The following is a 22,335-nucleotide window of genomic DNA, read 5'->3' as shown; positions in this document are numbered from 1 at the left end:
ATAGCAACAGATGCAAAGAGATCCAAAAATAAAATAGAAATGAAAAAAATGCAACAACAGAATTTAAATATGCTTTGAAAGCAGTAAAGATTAGAACTAATATACTAGAACATGGATTTCATGAAATGCAGCACAAATTTTGAGAAATTCTACTTCAGTGCAGAAGAAAAGAGGAAAAAGAATGTTAAGAGAAAGAACATTATAGGTATGAGGGACAGAGAACAGAGATCCAACTTTTAAGCCTCAAAAGGGTGTTCTCAAGGAATAAATCAAAACAAAAAGAAGAATTTTTTTTTTAAATAAAACTTCAAGAATAAAAAATATCTACATTTTGGCTGGGTACAGTGGCTCATACCTGTAATCCCAGCACTTTGGGAGGCTGAGGTGGGTGGATCACTTGAGGCCAGAAGTTCAAGACCAGACTGGCCAAGATGGTGAAACCTTGTCTCTACAAAAAATACAAAAATTAGCTGGGCGTAGTGGCCAGCGCCTGTCATCCCAACTACCCAGGAGGCTGAGGCAGGAGAATTGCTTGAACCCAGGAGGTAGAGGTTGCAGTGAGCCAAGATTGTGCCACTGCACTCCAGACTGGGCAACAGAGCAAAACTCTGTCTCCAAAAAAAAACCTTGCATTTTAAAGGACACATGACATGAAATTCAGGGAAACAATGAAAAAAATCACCTAATCACATTCCCACAAAATTTTTAATTGTGAGGTTAAAGAAAAAAATCCTACACACTTCCGAGTCAAATAATACCATAAACTTACATAGTGCTTTCCATGTGCCATGTAGATCACAATGCTATTAAGAAACAAAAATTCTAAGTACTTTACATATACTAACTTTCTTATTGCTGAAACAATGGTATGAGGTAGATATTATCATTTTTCCCACTTAACAGATTAGGAGAATAGAGCACAGGGAAGTTAAGCAGATCACCTAACTAGTAAATGGTGAACTTGGGGTTCAAAATCCAGAAGTTCATTCTCTTGTACTATCCCTCAGAGCAACAAAAATCAAGCTGGACCCCAGTTACTCAGCAGGCTGAGGCAGGAAGATTGCTGGAGCCCGGGAGTTCCAGGTCAGCCTGGGCAACATAGTAAGACCCCATCTCAAAACTAAGAAATTCAAGCTAGAAATCCCAAAAACCAGAAGACCTCAAAACAACTACGTTTAAGGATCATGGAGTAGTTTACACATGGGGCCTAAACCTCTTGGCATATGCACTATAATAGTATTTCCTTCTTCCTATACGGTATATTTCAGTAGTGTGCCCTGTATTCTTAAGCAAGGCATGCCAATCAAGACTGCTGCCCTTCCCTGCAAGGTACCTGCAAACAATGGGAAAGAAACTTTGCAAATGCCCTTCATGAGTTTTTTGGCTTAGAAATCCTACTTTCTTTGATGTGGTCTCCCTATTTTATTTAAGGAGATACATCACTCCCACTCCCCTAATCCCTCCCCAAAAGAGACTAATAAGGACTAACGGTATTTCACCCGGATACGTCTAATTGAGAGGTGACAATGTGCTGGCAGCCCTCACTCTCTGCACCTCCTCAGCCACCGGCCTTGGCTTCCACTCTGGCGGCACTTGAGGAGCCCTTCAGCCCGCCACGGCACCGTGGGAGCCCCTCTCTGAGCTGGCTGAGGCTGGAGCCTCCTCCCTCTGCTTGTGGGGAGGTGTGGAGGGAGAGACGCAGGTGGGAACCGGGGCTGCGCTCCCGGGCCCCTTTGAGTTCCCGCAGGCATGGGTGCAGGCTCCGCCGACCCTGCACACGGAGCGGCCAGCAAGCAGGGCGGCCCAGGGCATTGAGGGGCTTAGCATCTGGGCCAGCAGCTACAGAGGTTGCGTCGGGTCCCCCAGCAGTGCTGCCCACCAGAGCCGCACTCAAATTCTCACCCGGCCCTAGCTGCCTCCCCTTGGGGCAGGGCTTGGGACCTGCAGCCTGCCATGTCTGAGCTCCTCCACCTGCGGTGGGCTCCCGCAAGGCCTGAGCCTCCCTGACGGGCACCGACTCCTGCTCAGTGGCCACCGGTCCCACACCGGGCCCATCCACAGCCCAAGGGCTGAGGAGTGCAGGTGCGGCTTGGGACTGGCAGGTAGCTCGCTTGCAGCCCTAGTGCAGGATCCACTGGGTGAAGCCAGCTGGGCTCCCGAACCAGATGGGGACTTGGAGAACTTTTATATCTAGCTGGAGGATTGTATGTGCGCCAATCAGCACTCTGTGACTCTGTGTCCAGCTCAAGGATTGTAAATGCACCAATCAGCACTCTGCATCTAGCTCAGGGTTTGTAAATACACCAATCAGCACTCTGTCAAAACGGACCAATCAGCGCTCTGTAAAGTGGACCAATCAGCAGAATATGGGTGGGGCCAGATAAGAGAATAAAAGCAGGCTGCCTGAGCCAGTCAGTGGCAACCTCCTTGGGTCCCCTTCCACACTGTGGAAGCTTTATTCTTTTGCTCTTTGCAATAAATCTTGCTGCTGCTCACTCTGGGTCCACACTGGGTTTATGAGCTGCACCACTCACCAGGAAGGTCTGCAGCTTCACTCCTGACAGTGAGACCACGAACCCACCAGAAGGAAGAAGCTCCAGACACGTCTAAATGTCTGAAGGTACAAACTCTGGACACACCATCTTTACGAACTGTCACACTCACCGTGAGGGTCTGTGGCTTCATTCTTGAAGTCAGTGAGACCAAGAACCCACCAATTCCGGACACATAATGAAGTATTTTTCTTTTTTCCTTATTTTTATTTATTTTAGTATTTCAACTTTTGTTTCAGATACAAGGGATCCATGTGGAGGTTTGTTACATGGGTATACTGTACCCAGGTAGTGAACACAGTACCCAGTAGGTAGCTTTTCAAACCACACCCCACCCCCTCTAGCAGTTTGCAGTGTCTGTTGTTGCCATGTTTATGCCCTTGTATGCTCAATGATTAGCTCCCATTTATAAGAATTTGCAGTATCTTCCTGAATTAATTTGCTTAGGATTATGGCCTCCAGCTCCATCCATGTTGCTGCAAAGGACATGACTTTGTTCTTTTTTACGGTTGCGTAGTATCCATGGTGTATAGTACCACATTTTCTTTATCCAATCCACCACTGATTGGCACTAGGTTGATTCCATGTCTTTGCTATTGTGAGTATCGCAGCAATGCACATATAGTGGATGTGTCTTTTTGGTATAATGATCCATTTCCCTTTGGGTATACACCCAGCAGTGGGATTGCTGAGTTAAATGGTTGCTCTGTTTTAAGTTATTTGAGAAATCTCCAGGCTGCTTTCCACAGTGGCTGAACTAATTTACATCCCATCAACAGTGTATAAGCATTCCCCTTTCTCTGCAGCCTCATACTGGTACAAAAACAGACATATAGACCAATGGAACAGAACAGAAAACTCAGAAACAAAGCTGTACACTTACATACACCTGATTTTCGACAAGGCCAACAAAAACAAGCAATGGGGAAAGGAATTCCTATTCAATAAATGGTGCTGGGATAACTGGCTAGTTATATGTAGCAGAATGAAACTGGACCCTTAACTTTCACCACATATCAAAATTAACTCAAGATGGATTAAAGATTTAAATGTAAACCCTCAAACTATAAAAATCCTAGAAGAAAACCTAGGAAATACCCTTCTTGACTTCAGCCTTGGCAAATAATTTTTGGTTAAGTCCCCAAGAGCAACTGCAACAAAAACAAAAATTGACAAGTGGGACCTAATTAATTAACTAATTAAAGAGACTCTGTATAGCAAAATAAACTATTTACTTTAAACAGACAACTTACGGAATAGGAGAAAATATTTACAAACTGCATCCAACAAAGGGCAAATATCCAGAATCTATAAGGAACTTAATTCAACAAGCAAAAAACAACCCCATTAAAAAACAGGCAAAAGACATGAACAGAAACTTCTCAAAAGAAGGCATACAAGTGGTTAATAAACATGAAAAAATGCTCCATATCACTAATCATCAGAGAAATGCAAATTAAAACCACAATGAGATGCCATCTCACACCAGTTAGAATGGCTATGATTTAAAACATCAAATAATAAGGTGGTTTTTTAACTGCAGGTCACAACACCTTACTAGGTCGTGAGATCAATTTAATACAGTTGCAACCAGCATTTCAGAGAGAAATAAACAGAACTAAAAATAGAGTGCAACAAATATAGCAAGAGTCCATAATTTTTTTAATGTACACATTTTTTTCATTTATAAATGTGTTATTACATATATGTATATTGTATCTGTGTTGTGTTCAAAAATGCTTAAAAGCTATTGGTAATAGGACTCTGTCACATATATAAAACATGATTTTGCCCCAGGGAACATTACTAATACATTTTATCATAGGCGTATAATATTTACCTCTGATAAGTTTATTAAAGAAAGTGCCAGAACCCAAGTTATAAAAATTAGCTCTAATAGATATTAGATATATCATAAAACTATAATAATCAAAATAGTGTCATACTGTTAAGTATGCAGATTAGTGAATCAGAAAAGAAGGTCCAAAAAGAGACCTAAATATTCATATGAAGAATTTGGTACATGCTAAAAGTAACATCCCACTTTATCACTAGTCGGGTAAAATATGGGTTGCTAAACAAATGATGTTGACACAATTGGCTAATTAGCTGGGGAGGAAATTAAGTTGGAACTATACCTCACATCAGAAAAAAATTCCAAATGGATGAAAATTTAGAGAAAACAACAAAAGTGTAGGGAGCAAAAGGAAGTTTTTGTGTTTGTTGGCTTTTCAATAACCTTGCAACAGAAAAAATCTTTCTAAATATGAAACCCAGGAGCCATAAAAGGAAAGTCTGACAAATATGAATATTTTAAAATGTTCATAGAGAAAAAAACATAAGTAAAGCTTCAAAAATTGTAATTTAAATCACAGATGATTTTTCAAATAAAGAGCTCCTAAAATTGATAAGAAAACAGTCAAAACTCAAAAAACGGGCAAGACAGGAGCAAACAGTTTGCAGAAAATAAATATATTATTGACTCTCAAACCTATGAAAATTTGCTCCACCACGCTCCAAGAAAACTGTAAATTAATCCTATACTGCAATTTTATTTTTTACTTCATATAGGCAAAGATCAAAATGTTTGATAGCACACTGAATCTTAAAGGTGTGGAGAAAGAATTCTCATATTTTGCTGATCAGAGTATATACTGATAAAATTTCCATGAAGGCCAATCAAAATTAATATGTCTCCATTGTGCTAGCAATTCAATTTGTGGGAATCTATCTTACATCTATATCAAGATGTGAGAAATTACAAATGTTTAAGGTGATTCACTGTGGCACTTTTGTAACAGTGAAGGATTTGAAACCACTTAAATACTCATTAATAGAAGACTCAATGAATAGTTAAATTGTCATTCCATACAGCTAGAAAGAAAAAAGAGAAGAGGAAGAGGAGAGGAAGGAGAAAGAAGATTATCTATTTTTTAATCTTGAAATATAAAATGATAGCCCACTATCAACTACATGAAGGACTGAAAAACTTTCCCTAAAAAATTCTCAATCATCTAGAATCATGAGCTAAAGATGCATGCTCCCTAGCAGTTAGGTATTATTTCCAAGTATTAATACATTCTCCTATAAATTCCAGATAGAACAGAATTTACTTACAAGTTTAAAGTTATTTCTTAAATCTTGTCTGAGCTTTGCAGAAAGATCTAACTCAGGTAAAGATAGTTTAGAAATTAAATTTCTAGACAGAATCAGCTATATTATTTTTAATCCCACTCTCCTTCCTTTTCATATCATATTCTGACAGATTTATGGAGAACGGCTAAAAGAAAGGGCAAAGGGCAATATATTTTTAATTATAAAATCTTGCTCCTAAATTAGAAAGAAACAAATCAGGCCAAAAAAAAAAAAAAAAAAAAAAAAAAGAAAAAAAGAAAAAAAGGCAGTAACACAGCCTGAGTCCTGCAAACCCCAAAATGCTGTTAACTACTTAAAAAAAAATTCTGCTTTCATTCAAGGAGTTTGTTCGTGCTTACACACCCTGGAAATCCCCTCTGCTTCACAACTAACCCAGAACCTGTTCTAAAGTGCCAACACAGTGCCTAACTTCCCTTCGTCTTTGAAAGGAAACGTGTAGAAAACTTAAGCCCCTTCACTGATCAAGTCGCTTCGCTTTTCTGGGCCTTACGTTCCTCAGGAATAAAGTGGGGCGGGGCTATTAATACATACTTCAAAGGGCTATTGTAAGGACTCAATAAAATTAGATTTGACTGTAAAAAGTCTATACTATAAAAGCCCCTGTATGTGCTTTAGGTAAATAATAATACCACAAGTTTTACCAATAGTTTGTCAACATTTATAAACTCTTTGGGTTTTAACATTGGATACCAGGAAAGTAACTTTTCCTGCTTCCTATTCCTGACTGAGAAATGGGCTCCTGTCTTCACATGGCAGCAGAGTAGATGAATCCCTGAAAGGACCCATAACCTAACTGCTCCCACATGTATAAGAAAAATATGTCTACATTTCAGTTGTTCCCAGATTCTGATTCAGGGGCCAAAAAGACCATTTAGCTTGTCACCTTCAAAGGGCACTAGACTGAGTTAAGATCCATCCCTTTGTAGTATGCATGTATGCATGGTTCATAAATCAAGTTTCTCAGCTGAGGACTGCCTGTAGTGCATCCTTAAGGATTACTTTATGCTTTACAGTGTGCATATGTCTTCTGATCTATCCTCAAAACAAACCTGTGAGAAAACTGGGATGCGGACAGAAAGACCAAATTAATGACAACAAAAAAATACACAATCTTTATTTCTAATTCCATTTACTAATGACTTCATTGAATTGAATGAGCTATTTCCTTTCTTTATAAAGCAGAAACAATTTATCAATCATTTGCAGAAGCCATCAAGTTTTCAATATTCCCACAGAAATGAAGCAGAATTTACTACCATCTCTACTCAATTCTATTGCTAATTTTTTATAAAAGAATATGGTTTGGGTTATTTTGGTCTCTTTTAGTGAAAAAAAATCGGAAGCAGAGAAGAGAATGAAAAAGTAAAAATTTAAATTCCTGAAATTTCTAGTGCATAAATTCAACAGTAAATCTGACTAATGTTAAATATGTAGACAGTAAATCTTTGTGCACTGCAGTAGTAAGAGAGTAGCCTGTGAAAGTTATCCAAGTGGAAAGCAGAAAGGAAATGGGAAGTGATTTTACTCTGAAAGAAAACCAAAAGGTGAAAGAGTCAAACAGTAAATAGGACAGGCAAGAATATTCAGGTAGAAATCTTGGGGATATCCCGGGAACATTCATCAGCTCAAATGACGTGTCTTGTACATCTCATTGGTGGTTTTCCCTCCACTGTCTAACTTATACAAATATCTGAGTAACTCAAGAGCAACGTACAACTGGAAGATGAGTCATTCCACCAGTAATCAACGAGATTAAGGGAAATTCTATTTTCCTGTGAACTTTGGCACAGTTTGAATCTGTTTCATTATTCCTGCTAGGAATCACTACAAATCCAGGTTTGCACACTTTTTCTTCTGCCATTATTAAGCAAATAATAGTAAGTTAAGTGGTAGGTAATTTCCCATCCTCAAAAAACATACATCAGTCTCATAAGGAGGGAGAATTACCGGCATGGTTAAACAACATGTGTTACTGAGTCCAAAGATGTGGGTTTGAATCCTGACTTCATCATTTAACCTGTGTTGTTTCAGCAAGTTACTGAACTTTTTTGAGCCTCAGTTTCCTCATTTGTCAAGGAGAGAAAATACTCATTCCCTCAAAGTTACTGTAAAGATTAACTGAAATGGTGGCTATGACATAATAAATGTAAACACTGGATTATTTAATGTATAAATAACCATATTTATTACACACACCTACTGGATGCCACGCATTGTGGAAAATACGCAAAAGGGTGTCCTGTCCCTCAGAGTTTCTAATCTGGTTGAAATAACAATAGACACTAACGTGAAAAACTAAACACTAAAACAAGAACACATTGTATAGGACCAATAGCCAGATGTGTGCCAGGGTTAATAAATGCTACAAGTTCAAAGGAAGAAAAGATAAATGCAGACTACAGAGGTCAAAAAAGGCTGTGTGACAGAAAAGGGACTGAGATAGCCATGAAGGAAAAACAGGATTTGGAGGTAGAAGTATATTTTAGATAAGGGGAAAAAGAAGAGGAAGAAAATACAAAGCAGTCTAGAGCCACTAATTAGCTGGCACTGGCTGAAGCAGTGTCTCTAGAGGAGAATGGTAAGCAATATGGCCTGAAAAGTAGGCTGCGGCCAAACTGGAGGAATTACTTTCAGGGCAGGAATGGGTAACTGCTGAAGGTTTTGAGGCAGGGGAGTAACAGGATTACATCAGTGTTTTGAAAAGAATGACCTGGAGTGCAAGATCCACTGCTGCTTAGGAGAGGAGCGTCAACAGCAGCACTGTGGTTCCTCTGTGGATTTCTTCTGTTGGAATCTGGACAACTGGAATGATGGAAATATGTGGGATCTGCCAATCTCCGAAATCAAGTATTCAGAGAATCAGTGAAGAGAAGGTTTGAATTCACACTTATGGTAGTGGGAAATCCAGTAAAGACAACATTAATCTACTCATGATTCCTCATAGATTTGCTTTCTCCAGAATATCCAAGTCTTTCTCATAGAATTATTACTAAAAAGACTATACAGGAGGAACAATCCAAAGTTTTAATCAAAGAAGGTAGTGTTAAGTTGCTGCTTACAATAGTTGATACCCCAGGATTTGCAGATGCAGTAGATAATAGTAATTGCTGGCAGCTCATTATCGACTACATTGATAGTAAATCTGTGGACTACCTAAATGCAGAATCATGAGTGAACAGATGTCAGGTGCCCGATAACAGGGTGCAGGTTTGTTTATACTTCATTGCTCCTTCAGGACATGGAATTAAACCAGATAATAACTTTAAAACAGATAATGAAAGAAATCTAAGAACTTAAAACATATAAAATTCCAGAAACAGATGAAGAGGACGACAAGCTTGTTAAAAAGATGAAGGACCATTTACCTCTTGCTTAGGTAGGTAGTAATACTGTATCATTGAACTTAATGGCAAAAGGGTTAGGGGAAGGCAGTATCCTTGGGGTGTTGCTAAAGTTAAAAATGGTGAACATTGTTTTTACAATTTTAAGAAATATGTTAATAACACATATGCATGATTTGAAAGACGTTATTAAATGCCCACTATGAAAGCAGAAAACTGGCAGTTGTGACTTATAATGTAGTTGATAACAAATAAGGGCTAAGAGACTTCTGGCACAAATGGAAGAAGAAAGGAGTATGTAGCTAAAATGAAGAAGATGGAGCTGGAGATGGAGCAGGTGTTTGAAATGAAGGTCAAAAAAAAAAGCTCAAAAACTGAAGGACTCTGAAGTTGAGCTCCAATGGCAGCGCCATGAGCAAATGAAAAGGAAGCATAATACAAAGAATCAGAGAAAAAACATTGTCAGTTTGAGGATGAGAAAGCAAACTGGGAAGCTCAACAACATATTTCAAAACAACAAAGCTCTTTGAGAACCTTCAAAAAGAAAAAGAAGAGAAGATCTTTTAAACTATTGACCAAGAGTTATGCATTATTAATAGTTACCAATATTCCAACTTGGACATCAGTGTTTGTTGGATCCATTTGACCAGTTTGCACCAGTTTTATCCACAGTGATAGATTTAACAGCATGACAAAAATTATTTTGTTGTTGTTCTTAATGGAGATTAAGATGCCTTGAATTGTTTAGGGTGTTGGGTACTTATTAATAGAAACTAACAGGCCAGGCACTGTGGCTCACACCTATAATCCTAGCACTTTGGGAGGCCAAGGCGGGCGGATCACTTGAGGTCAGGAGTTCGAGACCAGCCTGGCCAACATTCTGAAAACCTGTCTTTACTAAAAATACAAAAATTAGGCGAGTGTGGTGGTGGGTGCCTGGGTTTTAAATACTAGTTTAGCTTCACTGATCACATAGTTAACAGTAATAATGAATGCTGTGGTTTGGATCTGATCATCCAGCTCTGCTAATCTGGTCCTTAATAATCAGTTCTTGTTTACTAATAGTCATTTCACGTTTCTCTGATTGCAAGTGGAGAAGCCTTGTACCATCAACACAATGGTGAATGACTTGGGAAGAAACCACATCCAAAAATATCCTAAGGTCTGGCCCATGTTTAGGATAGGCTCCTAAGTATATTTTGAAAAAAATGAACGTCCGGGCATGGTGGCTCATGCCTGTAATCCCAGCACTTTGGGAGGCCGAGGCGGGAGGATCACGAGGTCAGGAGATCAAGGCCATCCTGGCTAACATGGCTAATGTTTCTACTAAAAATATAAAAAATTAGCCGGGTGTGGTAGTGGGTGCCTGTAATCCCAGCTACTTGGGAGGCTGAGGCAGGAGAATGGTGTGAAACCAGGAGGCGGAGCTTGCAGTGAGCCGAGATCGTGCCACTGCACTCCAGCCTGGGTGACAGAGCAAGATTCCGTCTCAAAAAAAAAAAAAAAAGAAAAAAGAAAAGAAGAAAGAAAAAAAATCAACTATCGTTAATAGGACAAGAAATATTGACAATGACTACAAAAAAAAGCATTAATTTATGATAAGAACTTTCACCTAAGTCTAATGATGCCTGAGCATCTACTCTGCGAATAAGTTCTTTTCAATTCCCACTGACATTGTATCTGGGAACATTGTACCTTGATATGGCCTTACCATATTTTCTTGAAAATATCCTCTGCCTATTTTCTCATTTTGGAAAATTCTGCAGGTTAAGTAATCAAGATAAGCATTTATACTGTATGAATCTGCAAAGGAACTACAGTATTTTTATTAATATGACAGAATGCACTTTTGCCATTAGTGGTTTTTCAGTCAGCTTGCAAAGAATCACACTGTTAAAGCAGTGATCAGCCTAGAGAGAAGCCTGCTTTTGAGACAACCTGAGTTATCTGCTAATTCAAAACATCTGAACAAAAATACTCCTGGCACAAATGCAATGAACTCATTACAAAACAAAACAAAATAAAACATCTACATTTAATTTAGCCCTGTAGGTAGCTTAATCCATACGCATTCCACCCTTCCAATTATAAGTCTCTGAAAGAAAAGCCAGAACTCCTAAATGCAGGAAATCACATTTTACTTCTCTGCAGCTGCTTCATAGCCAAGGAAAATGCAAAAACAAAGAGGAAATGCACCGGAGATCTTATAAAGAGTGGAAATCCCCTCACTCCACATCTCCCAATTAGCACTGTTGGGGACATAGGCTCTCAGGTTCAAGTTTCCCTTTGTGTAAAGCCTAACCACACCAGAATTAATCTGCAGTTGCCACCTGTGATAAAAGCAGGGGTTGTGCACACTGGAGCATTCCACATTGCCTCTTTAGCTATAGCTTTTACCACACAATGGATTAACCTGTACAGGATTTTTTAAAACCTGTACAGGATTTTTTAAAACCTGTACAGGATTTTTTAAAAACCTGTACAGGATTTTTTAAAAACCTGTAGCAGGATTTTTTAAAACCTGTAGGCACCGGATTTTTTTAAAGCCTGTAGCAGGATTTTTTAAAAACCCTGTACCAGGTTTTTTAAATCTCCTCCCCAACGCCAGAAAAAAAAAATGTTAAATAACCTCTTGGCAAAGCAAAAACAATGGCAGTAACAGAGGAAACCTTTATAGAACTGACTCTGATCTAAATTAGTCATCTATTCTATTAAGAAATTTTATCTTGTGCATTTCAAAAAATGGAAAAAGAAACATGTGGCAAATGTCCATGATCAATTTTGCAACATTTTAAAAAGTATCATGTGGCTTTAAGAAGGGGAAACTGTCAACCCTCTCCTATAGTGGTATTTTTGAACGGTTATATCCTTTTAATGAATATATAGCTATATATTTCATAATGAACATATAATGTTACTTGAGTGAAACGGCTTTACTATAGGAAGATTTTGCTTCTGGCACTGAAAATCAGCTAAAGAAAGGCATTGTCTTTATAATCTTCCCTTTTCATAAGCTCTATCCTGAAAGGCATATGTGCTATTTGTCAGCTTTTTTTTTTTTTTTTTTTTTTAAATAGACACGGGGTCTCAACTATGTTGCCTAGGCTTCGTCTCAACTCCTGGGCCTCAAGTGATCCTCCTACGCTCGCCTGCCAAAAAAGTGCTGATTACGGTCGTGAGCGCCAACCACAGGCCAGCCCCTTTGTCCGCTTTTAAAAAAAAAAGATTTCAAGATGAGAATGCTAAAACATATATACAAAGCAGACAGTAATAGTATAATAATCCCCATGAACCCATAAAACAGCCCTTTAATCATCTCATGACCAATTTTGTTGCATATATAACTCGGCATCCTAATTCCCATCCCCCGATTTCCGGCGGCAGTTATTTTTGAAAGCATATCGTAGACATCGTATTTCAACCCAAAAATATTTCACGTGTTTAGGCTGCCTGAATCTAAAGACTTTGGGCGCAGGCACGGTTGACTCACGCCCTGTAATCCCGCCTTTGGGAGGGCCCAAAAGGCAATCCTTGAGGCCCAGAAGTTCGAGACCCAGCCTGGGAAAATGGTGAAAATCGCCCCCTCCTACAAAAAGTCAAAACTTAGCCGGGTGTGGTGGTATGCACCCGTAGTCCTTGGCTACTTAGGAGGCTTAGCGTAGGGAGGATCACCCCTGAGCGGCTGGAGGTTTGAGGCTATGGTGTGCTGTGATGTACCACTGCATCTCCTAGCCTGGGTGAGCAGATTGAGACCCTGGCCCTCAAAAAAAAAAAAAAAAAAAAAAAAAAAAAAAAAAAAAAAAGAGTTTTAAGCTCCAGCTAACATTATTAACCCTAAATAAAATCAAACCCAAATTTTTTTTTTTTTTTTTGAGATTGGAGTCTGCGGCCTCTGTCGCCCAGGCTGGAGTGCAGAAGCGGCGAATCTCGGCTCCACCTGCAAGGCTCTGCCCGGGTTCAGCGCCATTCTCCCTGCCCTGCAGCCTCCCCACAGGTGGCTTGGACTATAGGCGCCCACCACTTCGCCCGGCTAGTTTTTCATATTTTTTAGTAGAGACGGGGTTTCACCGTGTTAGCTAGGATGGTTTCAATCTCCTGACCTCGTGATCCGCCCGTCTCGGCCTCCCAAAGTGCTGGGATCACAGGCTTGAGCCACCGCAAAAATTTCTTAATACCTCCAATAACTGGTGTTCAGATTCCCGATTGTTCAAATCAGGAACTAAGGGTCCAATATGATCCATACACTGCAAATGGTTGCTTTATCTCAAATTGCTTTTATCTATAGGTCATTGCTCCATCTCTTTCTCTTTTCTTTTTCAATTGATTTATTGGAAGAAACTGGGTTGTCCTGTAGTTTCCCACAGATGGTATTTGGTAATTGTAGCCTTAAGGCGTAATTTAACATATTCCTCTGCCCCCCTGTATTTCCAGTAAATTAGTAGTGAGCTCTAGATGCTTGATCAGATTCAGGTTTGATATTTTCATGTACCAAATCCTTAACTCTCCTATTCCCTATTTCTTAAAATCTTGAAGAACCACGAGCCATATTTCAACCTATAGCTAAAAAGTAGTGTTGGTTAATAAGGAGGTGTCATGTGCTCTGCTCAAGACATAACAACTTGGAATTTCTCCCTTTAGATATTAAGGAAAGGAGAGAGGTAGACTAAAGAGCTTCACATCATCAAAACCTCAGCAATGATTTGATGCTGCCTTCCTTCCCTCCCAAACTGACACTGTGCTACATACAGACTCTGCACTTTTAATTCACCTAAATCACAACTTCCTGTCCTACTCTGCACTGTCTTTGGGGCTCCACTCTCATCTCTGCTCCCACTAGGAAAAGCTGAACTTATCTAACTTTTCTTAACACATAACTAACTATATGTATGTGTTGGTTAGAAAGCCTTAACATTGCAGAACTGGAGTGGGCTTTGGAGATCATCTGGTCCAACTGTCTCTGTTTAAAGACCAGGAAAAAGAACAAAGTGCTGAAGTAACTTTCCCAAGGTTATTATAAAGATATATGTTAAGTTAGTTAATATTTATAAAGTACTCATAACAGTGACTAGCTTCTAATAACCCTTATATAAATATTTGCTTTTTAAAAAGCAAGTTAAAATTAGTTAACAAACAGAATTAGTATTTGAGTGAGGACCTCTTAACCTTCTCTAAGAATACAAATAATACTCCCTTCTACTTTGCAGTTTGGGGGAATAATGCACTCTACATATACCTAAACGTTCCAGATAACTGAGTCATGCTCCTTTAAACACCCAATTTATTTCATTTTAATCTTTTAAAGTCAAGATAATCCAAGATGGAAACTGTTGTCAGAAATATAGTATACAGTTTCTTTCATCAAATGAAGAACACTGAACAATATCTTATTAAATTTTTCAGTGACCCTTTCATTATGAATACAGGGAAGCTTAATGAATAGAACTCATATTTGGGAATCAGACAGATGTGCATTCCAATCTTATTTCTGTTACTTACAAACCTTGCTTGGCAAGTCACTTAACCTCTCTGAGGTTTAGCAAAAAAGGGGAGGCTGCCTTCCTTGTAGTATTGTCACAAAAATTAGACTTTGCACACTCCCACCTTGTTTAAACCTCGTAAAGGTGACTTTATCCCTCTGTCTCTAGCACGCTACTCCACATACAACGTTCCACTTGAGCACCCCCCTCAGATCAGCCCCTCAAAACGTTCTCTATGAAAAATCACCAACCCAACTCTAAAACAGCAGCAGCCAAACACCCATACCCACACATAATTCTCATTTCCTTGTAAAGCCAAACTCAGCTATGCTTTAGCAGGAAAGTACACTGCTTCAAGCTAAATCTCATAAAAAAGACTGGATCCCAGCTGGTAGAATTTCAGTCAAGTGTTACATAAAAGAAAAACAATGAAGAAATAAGGAAAGCATTTGACGTTGGGAAGGCCACTGCTAGGAGTGACCTGCTTGTCCTTTTAAGTTTTAACCTTTCTAAAATTCTGAATTCATTGATTTTTCTAGAAGTTTCACATTTTTGGCCAGAATTCTTGCACCAACACACTTGAATGGTAATTGTTTTAGGGCACCAGAAACTGTGCTGCTGTAAGACAGTAAACTTAATCAATAAATGTTGGCCGGGCGCGGTGGCTCAAGCCTGTAATCCCAGCACTTTGGGAGGCCGAGACGGGCGGATCACGAGGTCAGGAGATCGAGACCATCCTGGCTAACACTGTGAAACCCCGTCTCTACTAAAAAAATACAAAAAACTAGCCGGGCGAGGTGGTGGGCGCCTGTAGTCCCAGCTACTCGGGAGGCTGAGGCAGGAGAATGGCGTAAACCCGGGAGGCGGAGCTTGCAGTGAGCTGAGATCCGGCCACTGCACTCCAGCCCGGGTGACAGAGCGAGACTCTGTCTCAAAAAAAAAAAAAGAAAATAAATGTTGTGTGACTTCTGATTGCTCCACCAACAGCCATTTCCCCATCTTTCTCCCTCTGTTCAGGCCTCCCTATTACCTGAGACACAACAATATTGAAATTATGCCAATTAATAATTCTACAATGGCCTCTAGGTGTTCACGTGAAAGGAAGAGTCTCAGGTCTTATACTTTAAATCAAAAGCTAGAAATCATTGAGCTGAGTGAGGAAGGCATGTCAAAAGCTAAGATAGGGCTGGGCATGGTGGCTCATGCCTATAATCCCAACATTTTGGGAGGCCGAGGCAGGCGGATCACTTGAGGCCAGGAGTTCTAGACCAGCCTGGGAAACATGGTGACACCCCATCTCTACTAAAAATTAGCCGGGTGTGGTGACACATGCCTGTAATCCCCAGCTACTCGGGAGGCTGAGGCATGAGGATTGCTCAACTGAACCTGGGAGGCGGAGGATGCAGTGAACCGAGATTGTGCCACTGCACTCCGGCCTGGGTGACAGAGCGAGACACTGTCTCTCTGCCTCAAAAAAAAAAAAAAGCTAAGATAGGCCAAAGCTAGGTACCAAACTTTACAAATGCAAGGTTCTTGAAAGAAATTAGAAGTGCTACTTCAGTGAACCAATAAATAAGAAAGCAAAATAGCCTTAGTGCTGATATGAAGAAAGTTTTAGTGGTCTGGATAAAAGATCAAACCAGCCACAACATTCTCTTAAGCCAAAGCCTAATCCAGAGCAAGGCCTGAATGCTTCAATTCCACAAAGGCTAAGAGAGGTGACGAAGTTGCAGAAGAAAAGTTGGAGGCTAGCAGAATTTGGCTCAAAAGGTTTCAGAAAATAAGCAATCTCCATAACATAAAAATGCAAGGTGCCAGGCATGGTGGCTCAATCTGTAATCACAGCACTTTGGGAGGCTGAAGCAAGAGGATCACTTGAGGTCAGGAGTTTGAGATAAGCCTGCACAGCATAGCAAGATCCAATCTCTACAAAAAATTTTAAAATGATCCAGGTATGGTGGTATGCTTGTAGTCTAGCTACTCGGGAGGCTTAGATGGAAGGATTGCTTGAGCACAGGAGTTCGAGGCCCCAATGGACTATGATCATAGCACCACACTCCAGCCTGGATGACAGAATGAGACACTGTATTAAAAAAAAAAAAAATTAAAAAGTGCAACATATAGGCTGCTGGGAGGTTACGGGCAAAGACGGGTGGAACCAACACAAAAAACAAAACAAGTGCCAGGTGAAGCATCAAGTACTGATGTAGAAGCTGCAGCAAGTTATCCAGAAGATCTAAGATCACTGATGAAGGTGGCTACACTAAACAACAGATTTTCCGTGGAGACAAAACAGCCTTCTACTGGAAGAAGATGCCATCTAGAACTTTCATAGCTAGAGAGAAGAAGTCAGTGCCTGACTTCCAAACTTCAAGGGATAGGCTGACTCTCTTGTTATGGGCTAATACAGCTGGTGACTTTAAATAGAAGTCAATGCCCATTTACCATTCCAAAAATCTTAGGGTCCTTAACAATTATGCTAAATCTCCTCTGCCTAAGCTCTATCAATGGAACAAAGCCTGGCTAACAGCACATCTGTTTACAGCATGGTTTACTGAATATTTCAAGCCCACTGTGGAGACCTACTGCTCCAAAAAAAAGACTCTTCAAAATAATATTGCTCAGTGACAATGCACGTAGTCACCCAAGAGCTCTTATGTAGATGTATAAGGAGATGAAAGTGGTTTTCATGTCTACCAACACAACATCCATTCTAAAGCCCATGGATCAAAGAGTAAATTCAACTTTCTGGCCTTATTATTTGAAAAATATGTTTTGTAAGGCTATAGCTGTCATAGACAGTGATTGCTCTGAAGGATATGGGCAAAGTCAATGGAAAACTTTCTGGAAAGGATTCACCATTCTACATGCCACTAAGAACATTTGTGATTCATGGAAAGAGGTCAAAATATCAACAGTAACATGTTTGGAAGAAGTTGACACCAACCCTGATGGATGACCTGGAGGGGTTCAAAATTTCAGTGAAAGAAGGAACTGCAGATATGGTGGAATAGCAAGAGAACTAGAATTAGAAGGGGAGCCTGAAGATGTGACTGAATTGCTTCAATCACAAAATAAAACTTGGATTCGGAATTTCTTCTTATGGATGAGCAAAGAAAGTGATTTCTTGAGATAAAACTCACTCCTAGTGGACACATTGTAAATATTGTTAAAATGATAGCAAAGAATTTAGAATATGTAAACTTAGTTGACAAAGCAGCAGCAGGATTTGAGAGGACTGACTCCAATTTTGAAAACAGTTCTAATGTGGTAAAATGCTTTCAAAAAGCACTGCATGCTGCGGAAAAATTTTCTGTGACGAGAAGAGTCAATTTATGTGGCAAACTTCATTATTGTCTTATTTTAAGAATTTGCCACACAGTGGCTCATGCCTGTAATCCCAGCACTTTGGGAGGCTGAGGCGGGTGGATCATTTGAGCCCAGGAGTTCGAAACCAGCCTGGGCAACATGGCAAAACCCCATCTTGACAAAAAATTAGAAAACATCAGCTAGACATGGTGATGTGAGCCTGAAGTTGCAGCTACTCAGGAGGCTGAAATGGGAGGATCATGTGAGCCTGAGAAGTGGAGGCTACAGTAAGCCATGATCTTGCCAGTGCACTCCAGCCTGGGTGACAGAGTGAGACCCTGTCTCAAAAAAATAAAGAAATTATCATAGCTATCCCAGCCTTCAATAAACACCACCACTTTGATCAGTCAGCAGCCATCAACATCAAGGCAAGACTCCCCATCAGCAAAAAGATTACAACTTGCTGAAGGCTCAGGTGACCATCAGCATATTTTTTAGCAATAAAGTATTTTAAATTAAGGTATCTATATACAGTTTTGGGTTTTGTTTGTTTGTTTGTTTGTTTTAGATATAATGCTATTGCATACTTAATAGTCTACAGCATAGTGGAAAGATAAGTTGTGTTATTGTTTAGAGGCAGAGTCTCACTCTGTCGCCCAGGCTGGAATTCAGTGGCACAATTATAACTCATTGTCACCTTAAACTCCTGGGCTTGAGTGATCCTACAAACTCAGCCTTCCAAAGTAGCTAGGACTACAGGTACACACCACCAAGCCCAGCTAATTAAAAAAAAATTTTTTGTAGAGATGAGGTCTCACTATGTTCCCCAGGCTGGAGTCGAACTCCTGGCCTCAAGCAGTGTTCCTGCCTAGGCCCCAAAGCAGTGGGATTACAGGTGTGAGCCACCATATCCAGCCACGGAAAGATAACTTTTATATGACCTGGGTAACCAAAAAATTTGTGTGACCCACTTTATTGCAATATTTACAATAAAGCTTAGAACCAAACTTGCAATGTCTTCAAAGTATGCCTGTACTTTAAAATACATGGCTTAAAACAATATTTTGCAGATAATTAAATTTCTTTCTCAGATTTTAAAAAAATCACTAAGCCCCCAAAGTTTTCCGTTTACCACACAACATTTATTTAAATCTGGGGAAAAAACCCCACAGTTCATTTTAGAGATGATAAGATCTTCAAACCCAGAGAAAAGAGAAGGCTCTGGAGACTGTGATAAAGAGCTCAGTTCACATCTTTCAGTTTGTAACCAAATAAAGAAAAAAATATATATCCCTAAAGACCTAAATTAGATAAGTTCTTATACCGACATTTCATTTGGGTCATATGTCCTGTCTTAAATTTGTATTTAGAGAAACACCAGAAGGCCCCCTCTTTGTCAATTAACTGAAGAGATACCATCAAGCAGCACAAATGGTTTGCTTTAAACTTAACCCTAAAAACTCAGTTAAATGTAGCACAGGCAATTTGCCTGCCTCCTTTTCTTTTCCAGAAAGGAGAATCCTAAATCATTAAAGCTTTATTTAAAAACTTCTAAATCACAGAATTATGGGGACTGTGATTATGATTAAAGTTTCATTAAATCTTCAAAATGGGGCTGGGTGCGGTGGCTCACACCTGTAATCCCAGCACTTTGGGAGGCCGAGGCGGGCGGATCACCTGAGGTCAGGAGTTTGAAACCAGCCTGGCCAACATGGTGAAACCCCTTCTTTACTAAAAATACAAAAAAATTAGCCAGGCATGGTAGCAGGAGCCTGTAATCACAGCTACTTAGGAGGCTGAGGCAGGAGAATCACTCGAACCCAGGAGGTGGAGGTTGCAGTGAGCCAAGACAGTGCCATTGCACTCTAGCTTGGGCAACAAGAGCAAAACTCCATCTCAAAAAACAAACAAATACATAAATAAATACATAATAAAATTAAAGTTCAAAATGAATGGATCAGGGTGGGCCGGCTAGCCTGCCTGCCTGCCTGGCTGCCTGCCTGCCTGCCTTCCTTCCCTCCCTCCCTCCCTCCTTCCTTCCTTCTTTCCTGATGGAGTCTTGCTCTGTCGCCAGGCTGGAGTGCAGTGGCACAATCTCGACTCACTGCAACCTCTGCCTCCTGGGTCCAAGCGATTCTCCTGTCTCAGCCTCCTGAGTAGCTGGGACTACAAGTGCGCGCACTACCAGGCCCAGCTAATTTTTGTATTTTTAGTAGAGACGGGGTTCACAATGTTGGCCAGGATGGTCTTGATCTCTTGACTTCGTTACCCGCCTGCCTCAGCCTCCCTAAGTGCTAGGGTTACAGGTGTGAGCCACTGCACCTGGCCTTTTATCTTTCTTTATAGCTATTTTGACAGAAAAAAAATTTCCCCTTTTCACAAGTGTTGATGAAATTTTTTATACTTAATAATTATTATAATCAGAATAAAACCCACTTCCATTTTGAAAAGTAAAAGAAAATGATTAAGAAGTCTCAATAAGAACTAAAAAAGCACCAGGTGCAGTGGCTCATGCCTGTAATCCCAACCTTTGGGAGGCCAAGGTTGGAGGATTACTTGAGCCCAGGAGTTCATGACAAGCCCAGGCAACAAAGTGAGACTCCCATCTCTACAAAAAAATTAAAAAATTAGCTGGTCATGGTGGTAAGTGCCTGTAGTCTCAAATACTCAGGAGGCTAAGGTGAGAGGATCACTTGAGCCTGGGAGGTTGAGGCTGCAATGAACTATGATCACGCCACTGCACTCTAGCTTGGGTGACAAGGGTCTTGTAAAACAAACTAAAAAAGAACATAAGAAACTAATACAAAATATACTGAGTACTGAGACTGTTGTCTTTTTTTTGCTTCCTTTGTTAATATGCTTGTGTAATAAAATAGAGGGAAATAAACTTTACTTGAACTTTTACAATAGAAAGAAAAAGAAAATTATGTCTAAACCAGAGTATTTTCTAAAACTGTGGTTCAAGGACTGCTGGGTATCCTCAAGACCCTCTCAGGGGATCTGCAAAGTTAAAACTATTTTCATAACACTGAGATGTTATATGCCGTTTTCACTCTCATTTGCTCACAAGTGTACAGTAGAATTTGGGCATAGTATCAAAGAACAATTATGATTATCTCTAAGAGCCAACAAAATCCTCTCTGCTTTTCCAACTACCTATTTCCATGAGCTTCCATTTTCTTCATATGCTTCAACCAAAATGCCATACCACAACAGACTGAATATAGAAACAGATATAAAAATCCAGCTATCAACCCTTTTCACCAAAATGATGATGCTGAAAGCAAAGAAGGAAATCCCTGCTCCTCCCAAAGCCAAATCCAAAGTTAAGGCTTTGAAGGCCAACAAGGCAGTGCTGAAAGGCATCCATTCGCACACAAAAAAAGATCTGCAGGTCATCTATGTTCCAATAGCCCAACACACTTTGGCTTTGAAAGTAGCCAAACATCCTCAGTAGAGAACCTGCAGGAGAAACAAGCTTTACTATTATGCCATCAAGTTCCCCTTAACCACTGAGCTGACCGTGAAGACAATACCACATCTGTGTTCACTGTGGTTATCAAAGCCAACAAGCACCAGATCAAACAGGTTATATATGACATGGCCACGATCAACACCCTAATCAGGACTGATAGAGAGAAGCCAGTCTATGTTTGACCGGCTCCTAACTATGATGTTTTGGATGTTGCCAACAAAACTGGGATAACCTAAACTGAGTCCAACGGGCTAATTCTAAGGGTTTTTTTTTTTGCCATTTATTTTGAAAAAACTACCTGTCTTCGGCTGGGTGTGTTGGCTCACGCCTGTAATGCCAACACTTTGGGAGGCTGAGGTGGGCAGATCACCTGAGGTCGGGAGTTCAAGACCAGCCTGACCAACATGGAGAAACCCCGTCTCTACCAGAAATACAAAATTATTTGGGCTTGGTTGCCCATGCCTATAATCCCAGCTACTTGGGAAGGCTGAGGCGGGAGAATTGCTTGAACCTGGGAGGCGGAGGTTGCAGTGAGCTAAGATCGTGCCATTGCACTCTAGTCTGGGCAACAAGAACAAAACTCTGTCTCAAAACGAAAAAAAAAAACCAAAAAACTACCCATCTTTTATTAAGCCATATTATTGAAAAGACCTGCAAAAATGTAGGACAATGTACTCTTCTCACCAATATTGGTTTTGTTCTGGATAATAGAATTATTTTCTATAAAAATGTTATTGAGGCTGGGCGCGGTGGCTCACGCCTGTAATCCCAGCACTTTGGGGGGCTGAGGCGGGTGGATCACGAGGTCAGGAGATCGAGACCATTCTGGCTAACATGGTGAAACCCTGTCTCTACTAAAAATACAAAAAAAATAGCCAGGTGTGGTGGTGCTCGCCTGTAGTCCCAGCTACTGGGGAGGCTGAGGCAGGACAATGTCGTGAACCCGGGAGGCAGAGCTTGCAGTGAGCCAAGATCGCACCACTGCACTCCAGCCTGGGTGACAGAGCAAGACTCTGTCTCAAAAA

The 22,335-nt window shown here is 40.3% G+C and overlaps 1 protein-coding gene and 1 pseudogene across 7 annotated transcripts in view; one reads left to right on the top strand and one right to left on the bottom strand.

The window, feature by feature from the left end:
- The window catches only part of PRORP (protein only RNase P catalytic subunit), a 159,122-nt gene that overhangs the window by 108,660 nt on the left and 28,127 nt on the right, over positions 1 to 22,335 (bottom strand). The gene's annotated exons all lie outside the window — the stretch shown is intronic.
- Positions 8,414 to 9,695, top strand: LOC108519449 (septin-7-like; annotated as a pseudogene).

This window comes from Rhinopithecus bieti, unplaced genomic scaffold, assembly GCF_001698545.2.
Source record: "Rhinopithecus bieti isolate Rb0 unplaced genomic scaffold, ASM169854v2 scaffold_2435, whole genome shotgun sequence".
Lineage (NCBI taxonomy): Eukaryota > Metazoa > Chordata > Mammalia > Primates > Cercopithecidae > Rhinopithecus > Rhinopithecus bieti.
This window is presented reverse-complemented; position numbering and strand designations above follow the sequence as displayed.